Here is a 14,033-nt window from a genome sequence, read left to right on the forward strand (position 1 = left end):
CGTTTAAATTTTAATGCTCGAATTTCACCTGCTAAAATTAAAACAACACATTTACAGGCATTTACGTTAGAATTTCAATGCCATAAAAAGAGGTTGGTGCTTCAGAATTGAAGAAAAGAACTCAATTTGTAAACTTAAAAACAGTAAGTAATTTTGGCTTGTTGAACGTAATTTGTCCCAGCTTTCTGAAAACAAAGAATTGATCAGACTTAAAGTTTATCGTTGAGACTTTTTTAATTCTAAATTCTGAAAAAAAACTCAAGTATTTGATATCAATGCCTATACTTTTTTGATCTATTCAGCATTTGATTATAAGCACCTATTACATTGTTTTAGTACAAAATGAACTTTTCGTCTCAATTGGCCGTGCTTCAGAGCAGCCGAGAGCAAGCCATGCGCTATAAACAAGCGTTGTCGGCCGAACTCAAACCGACACTGGAGAAAAAAAATTCGACCGAGTTCAGAACGAGAAGACAAGCGGCAAACGAGGCTAGCTTACGACGAAATGTACGGAAAATGGAAACGAGTCATAATATGACGGTTAACAACCTGAATAAGAAAATCGAAGAATTAAATTATGAGTATGGAAAGATGCGAAAGGTTTGAAATTTCTTCAGTATTTCTAAAATCTTAATTTTTTGTTGTATTTGTAGGATAATTTACTGATATTATTGTAAATAAATATTATAAATATTTTATATTAATAATATTAATCATACTATAATATTGAATATATATTATAAATATTGATTTTTTGTTGTTTTTGGAGGATTGTTTTTGTTGTTTTACTGACATTATTGAAAATAATTATTATAAATATTAGATATTAATAATATTAACAAGACTGCTCGTATTGGGGCGAAGCCCTGAATGTTTCGACCGCCTTTTAATGTTTCAGTAATAACATTAAAAAATTAAATGAAATGAAACAAAATGAAATTTTTTTTTCTAAAATTTGAGTTTTTTTAATGAAAATCATACCCCACACGTCATATTTAGTACAAAAGGATAAATTTCGCTTTCAGCCATTTTGGAACAATTTCTAAGACGGGTTAACTCTCCACTTACGCGTTAATAGCGCGAAATATATTGCGCGTTAATTGTCCCACATTGGCCAAAATGGCAATCTTTAAACCCCCGTAACTTTATGAGAAATGATCACAGGTAAAATATCTTTTCAAATTGAAGCTCAGGACAACAATACCTTTCGAATATAAAAATTCAGTCAAAAATAGCTTGTTAAAAAGTCGAAATTTGTCTGAAGAAAAAAACCCACCCCGAGCACAACTATTCCGTTACTTTCGTATCGAAAGTCGAAACAATATTATTATAATATTAAAAATATATTACAAATATTCATTTTTTGTTGTATTTGGAGGATAATTTATGATGTCAAAAACCGGTCATTTTTTAACTTGGAACTAGAACTGTGATATTAAAGATGAGAAGGGGTCATCAAGAATCGAAGGCGCGGCTCTTTTCCAGTTTTCCTTCACCCCCTTTTGATGTTTTCTGAAATTCAATATATGGAAGTCTATTTTAAATGACTTTTTATGTTATAAACTGCGTTAAAACGTGTCAGCGTGAACAAGTGAACGAATTTGCACAGCATTTTTAACATGCTAAACTTTTGAACAACTTTTTTTTGTAATTTTTCGAGGGGGGTGGGAAACTGGAAAAGAGCCGAAGGCGCTCTTATAAAAAGTTGAAATTAGTTTCAGTGAAGGTTTTTTAGCAAAAAGAAGACACAAAATTTAGGTTTTCTCGAGAAGATAAAGCAGATATTCTTTTCAAAAATTGGAAGTTTTGACCAAAAAAAAAGTATTTTTTTTGGAGCAAGGCTCACCCCTCACTATTAAAGTTGGTGCTGAAGGCGGTTTTAGAATTTTAAAGATTATTATTCATGGAATATTATTGATCAATCGATTACTATCCATTGAATCTTATTGCGGGTTAGTTGGAAAAAAATTCTTATGATAAATATGTAATTAAGGGGTGATACCCTTCAGGTGGCGAGGGTGTCAAATTATTGAAGACATTAAACGTCCATTCCCTCTTGACAGCCCACTCATTCATAAGGATGACAATTCTTTAGTTGATAATAGAGAAAGGTTTGCTTAGTATATCCAATTTTTTTTTTCAAAATCCTCAAATTTGGTAACAACAATTTTAGCTTTAAAAAACGGTTAACAAATGAAAGCTTCAGGAAAAGGCCCAATTGTCCAAGCAGTCTCTTTCCCGAACACTCAGTCTCAGATCTTCTGGCTATTCGAAGGCGAGAGCGTGCGAGTCAATTCAAGGCATTCAGAAGAGAGATAGAAAAATTTGTTCACGCCGTTCTAGCGTGATGGAATCGGAGGTGTCATTCGGAATGGAATGCTATAGCGGAGACGACGAAGACGAAAATTGAGAGTGTCCTACTTCATAATCTTAAACAATTGTGCAAATTGAAAGCTTAAACTGATTCAAAAATTAAATATTTATCCCATTCAGAATTTCAATCACAGAAGTTCACAAAAAAAACAACTGTTTTCAAAGAAAGTGTCAAAAAATTTTTGCTCGTTGTTGCATTTTTTTCAGATCTTTTTCGACATTTTAACTAGCCATTTTTGGCAGATATATTTTTTTTTTCAAAAATTGTTGTTTTCATGAGCTCAAATTGAAAACGGATTTCACTTGTGATCAATTTTTGTCAAGTTAATGCGGTTTAAAGATCGCCTATTTGGCCAATTTGGGACAATTAACGCGCAATCTATTTCGTGATATACACGCATAAACAGTGATAATAAGTATGGGTCAGATTCTAGAAGAGGAGCGGAGATCTTTGATCATATAGATAAGTTTCGAAATCTACTTTCACTCTCTCGGAATTCTTAGGACGATTCTTTTGCAAGATGTTGACTCGGAATTTGTCATCAAGATAACCTCCATCGTGCAGGGTCTTGCAAAAAAAAACCACTGAGTTGCAAGAATTTTATAACACCTTGCAAGATGAGGCTCCTTAATTGATTAACGAGACGCTATTTTGCCCAAAAAATCATCTCTTTTTGAGCAGGAGGTGGATAATGTGGAGGAGCTCTTAATGTTTGGAAAATAACATGTTTTGAATTTGAATTTGAATTTAGAGACAGTATAAAGATCACATATGTTCAGCCCAACTAGCAGTAACCTAAGGGAAACCTAGATAACTGAGAGAAAGCAAAACCGAGTTAAAATATGAGTTTTCATAATTGATCAGAAAAGAGGGGAGGCCAAAACTCTCGGAGTTTCAAGAAGTCCCAATCTTCCAAGCCATCTATTTCCCGAACGCTCAATCATCATCATCATGCTTTCTTCTTTTCGACACATCTCAGACTTCAATCTCAGAACTTCTTGCTACCCGAACGCGAGAGCAGCGTTTGAGTCGTTTTCAGCCAATCACAAAATAGATACAAAACTTTGTTTATGTCGTTGTAGCGTTACGCAATCCGAGAAGCTGACCGAAACTGAATGCTATGGAGCAATCGTGGAAAAAAACGCGGGTACCTTACAATTTACTCCTTAACTATTAAGCAAACTCGAACCTCCAAGTGATTAGGAACTTAACATTGAACTTAACTTGCTTAAGTTTTTTTTTCGAAATGCTTAAGGTTTTTCGAAAAAGTACAATTCATTATTTTTTATGAAGCTCATTTTTGTTGTTGGGACTTGAGAAACACTTTAGCGCCAAAAAATCTGATAAAGCCTCCCCTCTCAATTTTTCTCTCAAATAAAAACGAAACTTCGCGGTTATTATGTGTTCAACAAATAAGAGGTCGAATCAACTCATTTTGCGCTAAAATTGGTCTGTTTAATTGTTATAATTTGATTTTTGAGTGACTCTTTTCAAGAACTCTTTTTTACTCATTAAATTTTCATTAGGTTGGTCTTGTAACTGAAAATTGAATATCAGCATAAACATATCAGCTTGCAAGCACAATTTTTCATTGATTAGAGCTTGTATCTGAAAATAAAATAAAATGTATCTCTAAATTAAGAAAATGTTAATTCAATTGCCAAATTTATAGCAGCTTTTTAAAGAAGAGCAGAACAAAAAGAGCTTCTTGTTTGCAAAATATGCTTACAAATCACAAAGTTACCAGTATGACCTCGTAATGCCATTTTTTAAGTTGAGAAATTGTTTTCCAAAAACGGTGAAGAAAAAGTTAGTTCAGTTTTGGAGTTTTTTAAGCAATAATTTCATCAACTGGACTCTAAAGTTCATCGCTCTACTCGTTGCGCTGATGTGTTTTTCTCCAAAAAACAGGTTATCTGTTGTTTTTTTCTTTACAATCAACACATGCACGTTAAAAATGCAAATAAAAACATGCTTCCGAAAATGCTTCTCAGACAATTTTATGATGGAAACTATGAAAAAAGGTTTTTCTAAGGTTTTATGAACTCTGAAACATAGAAAAACTATGAAAAATTGAAAATTTAGGGAACACTTAGTTTACGTCGTTGTAGCGTTACGCAATCCGAGAAGCTGACCAAAACTGAATGTTATGGAGCAATCGTTGAAAAAGACGCGGTACCTTACAATTTACTTTTTAACTATTAAGCAAAATCGAACCTCAAAGTGATTGGAACCTCACATTGAACTTAACTGCTATAAATTTTGCAATTGCATTAAAACTTTTAAAATTTAGAGATACAGTTTATTTTATTTTCACATACTAGCTTTAATCAATGAAAAAATGTGCTTCCAAGTTTATAGTTTGTGTTGGTACTCATTTTTCAGTTACAAGACTAATCTAATGAAAAATTAATGAATGAAAGTGATTTCTTGAAAACAGTCACTCAAAAATCAAACTATATTACTTAAACAGAACAACTTTAGCGCAAAAAAGCTGAATCGACCTGTTATTTGTTGAGTATACAAAAACCGTGAACTTTCTTTTAATTTGAGAGAAAAGTTGAGAGGAGAGGCTTGACGGAAAAGTTATCAGATTTTTTGGCGTTAAAGTGTTTCTCAAGTCCTAACAAAAAAATAAGCTTCATAAAAAAATTGATTTGTACTTTTTTGAAAAACTTTTAGTATTTGAAACCATCTTAGAAACTAAAAGAAAAAGAATATACTCAATACGAGGCTAAACTTTTCACTGGATTGGCACTCAATGTGTTTTTACGTCCCTGGAATTCAAAGACAAATCTTTAAACTTGTTAAATTTTTTGTCTGAAAGATCAAAGAAAATGAAAAAACAAAAAAAGAGAAGAACAAAAAAAGCTTCTTTGTTGCAAAATCTGCTTACAAATCACAAAACTAACAATTTGACCTCGTAATGCAAATTTTATTAAGTTGAGAAAATGTTTGAAATTAATGAAGGAAAATTTAGTTCATTTTTGGAGTTTTTTAAGCAATAATTTCATCAACTGGACTCCAAAGTTCATCGCTTTACTTGGTGCGCTGATGTGTTTTTTTCCAGAAAATAGGTTATCTGTTGTTTTTCTATCTATTAATACGCTAGCTAAAAATGCAAATACAAATATAGACCGAAAAAGCTAATCACACAACTTTATGATGAAAACTATGAAAAATGGCTGCGCATACACATTTCAAACTTTTTTCTAATATAGTATAATCAATTTTTAACACCTATTTTCCTTTTCCGACAATTGTTGCACTGAAGGAAACTCTTTTATTTTCTTTTGCATGCAATAATCAATATTTTGAGTCGAAAACGTAATCCTGGAACCACAAAAAATGAATGGTTTTCCGTTTACCAAAACTTTTTTATTAAAGAACTAAAAAATATTGTTTGTCCTGTACTTTTTTGTAGGCTTTGAGCAATGCTTGAGCAATGCTTGATGAACTTTCTTTTAAAATTTTTACGAACGTTTGCTATTTCCCTTATTTTGTTGTGTAAAAATATTTTCTCTTATTTTTTTTTCAATGAATCTTCAAATGAATTGCACATGCAAGTCCGTCCAACTTTTAGTGACTCTCGCTGAATGTAACCAGGGTCTTTGTCCCTTCTGCTCGGTTACGAACAAACCGCAACAGCTGATAATAAATTGCTTTCAAATTTTTTATTTTTTAGTTTTCAGAAAAATTCCACGTATATAAAAAAGCTAATCAGAGTCATTTCATGAATTTTACTGTATTTGTGGAAGTGTCTGAAAGGTTTGTGTCAAGCAATTTTGCATATATCAAATTTATTTGAATAGTTTTTTTGGTCAACCCGGTTAGCTGCTTTTACATTGATTTTTGCTGCAACTTTGTTTTTTTTGCCACTGAAACTATTCAATTATTAATAATTCAATTATTAATAAATAAGTGCAGATATGACGACAAAAAAGTACTTTGCAAATCAATAGTTCAGAATGATTCCAAACAAGGCACTTCGCCAAAAATAACTGAAAAATTTTTATGGTTTGCTTCCACTTTCTGGATTTTTTTGTATGATGAATATTTTAATGCTTTTAAGTCCTTCTGAAGCACTTTTTTGCATGAAACAGGTTCGATACTTTGTTTCAATGCTTCGTAACAATGATAATTTCTAAACGTCATACCGTCATATCCCGGTTTCCAAAGGAAGCTTTTCAGGTCTAAGTGAACAACCGAGTTGAAGTCTCACCGTTAACTATCGCGTTTTCTGTAGTATCCCAGTGATCGCTATTTTCCACCGCTGGTTTATGTATAATTCAGAGAGTTTTGCATAGGTAAACCTGCGGTAACTCAGAGCTATTTCAATAATGTTTCCTTAGAATTTCAGTACTAAAATTAAGAAGGTTAAACTCAATCTAGTAGCGTTCAAAAGAGAGTGTGAGTTGATAGGCGCTTTAACTGGATTATATCTAAGACTCGGTGGCGCAAAGGTAGAATAAAAGACTACAAAGCTGAAGGTTAAGGGTTGGAAACCCTGTAGTGAACTATTTCTGCTCAATTTGATAGTTTTTTTATCGCTGTTTCATCGCGGAAAATAAGCCAAATTCGCGCGAAATAATTGATAAAATTTGCTATTGTGGCAATGAACATCAATAACTCATCGATGGCGGTCGCTATTTTGTTTCCCTTTTTCATCGCTAAATTTCGCAGTGAGCTCAACCCGGGCAGAGAACGATTGATGATACTTCAAGTGATAGGTTGATTTTAAGTAACCCTTTTTGACTGTTTTTTGAAGACTCTAATTATGCGTGAAAAAAAAAATTTTTTTTTACAACTAATTTTTCAGTTAGTGTAACTATAACAAATGTAAACTCTGGTGGTGCAGAAATTGAAATTCTCGTATAAAAATTCAAAACCCTATGGCAGCCCTGTAGTAGAATGAATTTGGACATGAAAGCATTTAATTCTAGAAGTAGACATCTTCAACGCTCGAAGAGTAGAAATGTTGTTGAGACCCATATTTGGCCAAACCGTGTTGTGAGAAATCTACAAAAGCTGCCCACTTCAAACAATGAATAATTTGAGTTGGGCAGAGTTGCAGGTGAACTAAAAAGCCATTTTTTTCGAAAAAGAATTTCCTAAAAGAATATCTTTGCATTTTTTTGTCATAGACGTTTCACGATTTTTCTAGTCTAGCCCTTGCTTTCATTGTTAGAGGAAAGCTGAAAACGAGCAATCAAATGACACATAATTTTACCAACAAGATGAGCAAAGCAAAGCGCAATTAGCAGACGCATAGTTATATACCTTTTAAGCCAAAAATGGACATGTTGTGGTTGACGTGAGGTTGGAAATCAGACAAAGCGATCCCTCTCCAATATCATTTTTATCTTTTGAAGCGCTCATCAAACTTTTTTGTGTTGATGGTCTGCGACAATTTAGCCGATGAAAACGATAATCGGGTCTTCTTAACAAAATATCCCCTCCATTTCAAGAATGGGGGGTTTTCCATAGGATTAAGTTAGTCGGACTAAAACCTCCCAAAAAGCTTCCACATTAGTCTGGCTGAGTTAAATTCACAATTAATCAAACATATAAAACGTTTGGGATAATGATTTAACCGTTTTATCTTAAAATTATACCACATATGGCTAATGCTCATGAACATCCTTGGGGATGAGGGATGATGGGATTAAGGTTTCATGCCCCAAAGTTTTCCCAGTCCGATTTTTCAGGAGATACGCCATCAAATTTTACCGCTGGTCTCGTAAAAATATCCAATGCCATTTTAAGAGCGAGAAGGCAAACAATGCCATCCGAGCCGGTTTAAAATTCTGGCACTCCTACTAGTAGCTAGATGCCCCGTGTTGTAAAGTCCTCAATTATTAACATCATGAGATCATCTTTGTCGCACGTATCCTCGGGTTAACCCATTTAGTCTTTTCGATGAGGGTTTGGGAGTACTCTATCAGTAGAGGCGTTCAGAAGCTGTCGGATCTATATTTTACTAGCTTTGAGGACTTGTTGGACAGTCTTTTAGAAGACGCATCGTAGAGAGCTGCTATTGGAGCGCAAACGAAAAGACAACCCATTACGAAGTTCGTCAAGGTCACTATTGATATGCGTTAGCGGACAAGAGTTAAAAATTGCCTCAGTCTCGGTTACGTAAGAAGCAAATAAGAACGGATGTTTTATCTGCAATTAACTAATTATTTTATTTGGTTTTGAGCTTCATTTCTAACGGCTGCCGACAATTTGAGTAGCTTTGTCAGAGGTTAATTTTTAATTTCATTCTTCTAGCAATGAAATGTTCAGTTGATGTTACCTAATTGTTCGTAGTAAGATTGTCTTTCAATTCCATGTGCACTGCGCGAGTAGAGAGCCGTGTGAAAACGCAAGTATCGCTTTTTCCAGTAGTATCTTTTGTAGCAACAAAATAGTACTATCGAACCCTAATCGAAAGAACTAATTGGGCTAACCCGAGGAACCACGCAACAAAGATGATCTCATGTTGATAATTGAGGACTTTACAACACGATGCATCTAGCTACTAGTTCGACTGCCAGAAGTTTTCAACGGCTCGGATGGCATCGTTTGCCCGCTCGCTCTTGCAAGCTCAATTGGCATTAGGTATCTTTACAAGACCAGCGGTTAAACTTGCACGCGTATCTCCTGAAAAGTTTTACAGTAAATTTTTGGGGCATGAAAACTTAACCCCATCATCCCCCATCCCCACGGATGTTCATGAGCATAAGCTATATGTGGTATAATTTTAGGATAAACGCGGTAAAACCATTATCCCAACGGTTTGATATGTTTGATTAGTTGTGACTTTGACTCAGCCAGACTAAGTTGGAAGCGCTGAAATCTGTTTTTTTTTATTTATCCAGCTTGACATCATTACATATGATTCCTAGTTTTTTCTATACTTCTTATCCGTGTTTAGAACTGTTGTAAAAAAAACACAAGACGTAATTTCGGGAATTTTTTGACAGGTTTCCGTTTCGACTAACCTAAAATAACCCCGTTCTTGAAATGGAGGGGAGAGATTGTTAAATATATCAGATTGTCGTTTTCATCGACTAAATTGTAGCAGAACATAAACGCAAAATGGTTTGATGAACGTTTTCAAAGATACAGATGATATTGGGAGAGGGATCGCGCTGTCTGATTTGTAACCTCACGTCAACAGCAAGATGTCCAAATTTGTCTGCAAAGGTATATACTTGCCAAAATTTTTTTGTTTCACAATGTGTCTGCAAAAAAAAACTTGAACGTAGCTTTGTTCATCTTAAAAAAAAAACAATTATTTGAACAAACTTTCAAATTGATTAACAGCCTCCAGCCCTAATACTTTAAAAAAAAAACCGGACAACTTTCTGAAAAAGCAAAAAATTAGCCCAAACTATAAACTCAATAACTTTTTTAAAAATAAAAAATTTTTAAAAAACCCAAGCGGATTGACCAGAAATACTTGTCCTACAATTTTCATTTATGAATAAATGCTTATCATACAATTTCGTACAATTCCATTTTTTCATATATGAAAATTGTGGGATAAGCATTATTTCATAAACCAAAAACTTGATTTTTCTAAATTTTACTCTCAAATTTTTTGGGATGTGTTCGTGACCGAACACAAGTGACTAAACCCATGGTGTACTCAAAACGAGAGTTTCCAAAGGGTTGATCGTCTGTCATTGACAATGCATTGGAAACGACCTGAATTATATAAGAGATGTCTTCACAAATGATATAGTGAAAGCATCAAACTTTTAAATTTCGGCAAAAAACTTCAAAGATGATTATTTTTAAAAATAGAATTTTCAACTTATCAGACATTGATTAAGGCATATGTAAACCTGCCCTACAAAAAACTGGAGTTTTTAGCCTGTTTAAAAAAAGTTATCCAGAGAAACGGAAAAAAATCCAATTTTTGTGCATCGAGGACTACGTTATGCAAATGAAAATTAAATATTGCATGCAAATTTCGATTTGCGGCTGAAAAAAAATGAAAAATATTTTAGGGCAATTTCATTTTACAATTTTTTTAAAGTGACAAGGATTTTTCCATACAGTTGATGTATAGAATTATATGATAAGCATTTTGGTGTATGGAATTGTAAGATAAGCATTTCCCCTTCATGGAGGTCAACCCGGGCTTTCAATTTGAAAAAACCAATCTCCTATTTAAACTTTTCGAAAAAAAATTTTGATTTTTTTTCACTCTCCGAAAATTAAGATTGGGATGAAACCTACTGGCTGAATTGCCCTCACTTTTAGTAGAGTCTGTAGATTTTTTGCCGCACTGTTTCTTGAGCTGACTTTTTGGCGCAATTTTTCCAACAGATGATTTGCTGAGATTGCTCCGTTTTTGAATCGCCAAGATAAGATTGTTTTGGTCTAAAATTTTCAACTTTCTTCTTATATTGCCCTAAATCTCAATAATTGGAAGAAATATTGTTCTCTAACGCAAGTTTTGAATCATTTGATTGCCCGTGTTCAGCTCTCCTTTTAAAATGATCATATGGCTAGGACTAGAAAAATCGTGAGACGTCTTGTATGATCAAACATATGCGAAGAAGATCACCTTTCTGACAATCTTTGGAAAAGTTCAAAGAAAACGCCCTAACAATTCACCTGCAATTCGACCCATTACAAAGTTTTCAATTGTGACTTAGGCAGCTCTTGTAGTTTTTTAACATAGTCTGGCCAATTATGGCTCTGAAAAATGTTACTACTAGGGGACTCTTCGAGCGTTGAAATGTCTAATGCTAAAGTTGAGCACTTTCATGTTCAAACCCATCCTAATATAGGGCATTTCAAAGGCGTTTGAATTATTTGGTTGGGATTTGAGTTTGTATAATTGAATTTAAAATTCTTCGCCCATATTATAAACCACAAGTGCTTAAACTGAAAAAAATAGTCTTAAAAAGTAGGGTCGCCATAAGTGTTTTTGGTCTTCACTCGAACCAATAGGTTACATATTAGAGAAAAATTACCTATCCTTTGAAGTATCATCAGCTGGCCTCCGTTCACTTAGATTAGAAATGCTTTGGTTGGTAGCCCGGTATATTTTTTTGCATGACAAAGTACTAGGAGTCAAGGAACGTAATTCAGATTTTTATATATTTCCTGGGGCAGTTTTTAGGAAGGTCATAAAATGCTCTTATATTCTATGGAGATGTGCCATTCAAACAAATGCATTTATTTCCTTAAGTAATTACAATTCCGCTAGTTTGCAACACAGTGCTTGACTGATGTGCATTCACCCGACCTGTGTTGACATAAGCAGTTGAAGCACAGCTTCTGTTGTCTATCAAAATCTGCATGTTGATCTATGTGAAGTTTCAGGAAAACCGGACACTATCCAATATAGTGCGCTCGGTTATCTTTTGAACAAGTTAAGGTAGTCATTTTTGTTACTACGCCAGGAGATCTGTCATAGTTTTGCATAGACAAAAAAGAAAACTAGTTGGGCCGGTTGTCGTACTGGTATTAATTTGATCCTTCTATTGTCGTCCCTCACGATTTGACGTCTATGGTACTATGTTTAGGTTAACGTATGCTCGCGACTCGAGATTAGTTATTCAGACACTGCGTAAATTTCTTGCGTTTAGCGTATTTTGGTTCGTGCAGGACGCAATGTTCTTCCCACTTCCCTACCAAACTGACTGGAAGCCGCGAGCGACTAAATTGAGTGCTGGATACTGCGAACAAACGGTGTAGCCGTTGATAACTTTTGTAAATAGGCAGCGTATTTGATAAAACACTGTAGTTTGCCTAGTTACAAGTTTTCGTGATGAGCGCTGAAACCACATGTTTCTGGTTACCGTTTTAACCAACTAATTAAAATACTGCCTTTAAGTACTGAAAAGAGTCAATACCACTATCAAAATAGCCTTATCTGTTTTTAATGACCGCAAGTAATAGTTTTCTCAACAGGGCTCAGACGCGGGTTAGAGCCTATCGCACTCCCGTTAAACTTTTGCATTTTTATATCCGGTAGTTTGACCCCTCTGGGATTGTAGTTGCTTCCAGTAGTCGTATAATGGGCAGCGTATGTCTATAGTTATTACCAAAGAGGCTGTTGCGCTGTGGTTCACCATTTGTTAAGTTTTCTCTAAGTTGTTTGGCAAAGTACTATTCAGTTAGAATACACGTGACTATTCGCGACTGATAAGGTTACGAGATCATATCGCCTATTGCCTGTTGACATCTGGACTTGTGTTTTGAGTTAATTTTCGATAGGTGAGACTGATTTGAAATCAGTTACGATGACAAAAGTGATAGCAACTTTTATCGCCTGATCTGCAGCAAGTTCGTTCCCACTGACGCTGGAAAGTGGAATATTTAAGTCAATTGTACTCAAACGGTAGGTAGACATTCAATTAGACAAGCTGGCAGCCGTAGTCCTGAAACGCTGAAGCTCAAGTTTTCAGTAATTTCTAAGCTGCTTACTGGTAGATTGGCTGTTTTAGATCTATCTACTTTGCACTCTGACTGGGTTGCTTGACCTAGAAGAAACGGAATTTTCGTTAGTAAGGTTCTTTTGGTACTTCGACAATTTCATTAGAAGGTCGCACTTTCGTTTTTGTAGCGCTGAAGTAAACTCGAGATGGTCAGCCGCTTCTTGAGTAGATATAGCGGCTAAGTCGTCTGGGATTGGGAGCATATCGAGCAGATCTGAACATGAAATTACTTCTCGAAAATAAGCCTAATGTGTTTGATTAAAAACTTTTCATGAAGCATTTCGAATGTAGCGACGTCTCCAATGGTGAAATAGCTGATGTAAATTGGGTTTTGCAGAAGCTATTGAAGGCATACTTGAAAGGGTAGTATTTCAGTAGACAACGTGGGTTTAAGACTTTACCCGCTCCGATTGCAGCGATTGCTAATTTATTTATGTTAAATGAAACTTAATGAGTTTTCTTAAAGTTTCATCTTCATTTACGATAATTTTTTTTCGGAAGTCAGCCAGCCAAATATTTATCGTGATTTTCAGGTAATTATGATTCAGCTAGAGCTCTCTCAGTGATGTGCGTTTTGTGCAATGGATGAATTAAGCGATGAAAATTTAATATTTTTTCTTGCAATCATATGATTTTGAAAAATTTAAAACATTTTAAGCTCTGTTCGCAAAGTTAGGACTGATAAATGAGTCAAACTAACTTAGTTTTTTTGGAAAAACTTCAAAAAGCCAATATGGATTTTATTTTTTTTTTTAAATAATGTTTTAGATTTGGGAGTACCATGGTGATATCAAAAACCATGCTAAAAGTTCTTTCTTTTTAAGCTGTTGAACAGTTTTTTCAGTTTATACAGTTTAAAGAAGCTTCTTAGAAGTAGCTACTGGGCGTAGACCAATGGATCATCCACCACGAAGAAGTTGCGTGTCAGTGTAAGGTCATTGTCTAGGTCACTGATGACATGCGTTAGTTGAAAAGAATTGAAGATTGCCTCAGTTTCGGCTTCAATAGAAGCAAATAAATCGCAACTTACATTATTGTCACGAGAAGCTCCCACAAACCGCCACAATAAGGAGCAGACCGATCGTTTTGGCGCAATTCGAAATTGGGGACTTTTAGCTTTTCAATTAGCATGGTTTCAGTGAAACAATTGGTTTTGAACCTAACTTCCTACAACCGCCGACAAAATAATAGCTTTGTGAGAGGTTGAAGGTTGA

The 14,033-nt window shown here is 34.6% G+C and overlaps 1 protein-coding gene and 1 long non-coding RNA gene across 2 annotated transcripts in view; one reads left to right on the forward strand and one right to left on the reverse strand.

The window, feature by feature from the left end:
- Positions 1 to 14,033, reverse strand: part of LOC134852995 (BCAS3 microtubule associated cell migration factor-like) — a gene marked incomplete at its 3' end in the record, with an annotated part of 307,656 nt that overhangs the window by 196,092 nt on the left and 97,531 nt on the right.
- LOC134853357 (uncharacterized) lies at positions 32 to 2,396 on the forward strand. The gene is made up of 3 exons (XR_010164351.1): positions 32 to 143; positions 337 to 600; positions 2,207 to 2,396. It is a non-coding gene; the product is annotated as an uncharacterized LOC134853357 (long non-coding RNA).

The sequence above is a fragment of the Symsagittifera roscoffensis genome, chromosome 8 (assembly GCF_963678635.1).
Source record: "Symsagittifera roscoffensis chromosome 8, txSymRosc1.1, whole genome shotgun sequence".
Classification (NCBI taxonomy): Eukaryota; Metazoa; Xenacoelomorpha; order Acoela; family Convolutidae; genus Symsagittifera; species Symsagittifera roscoffensis.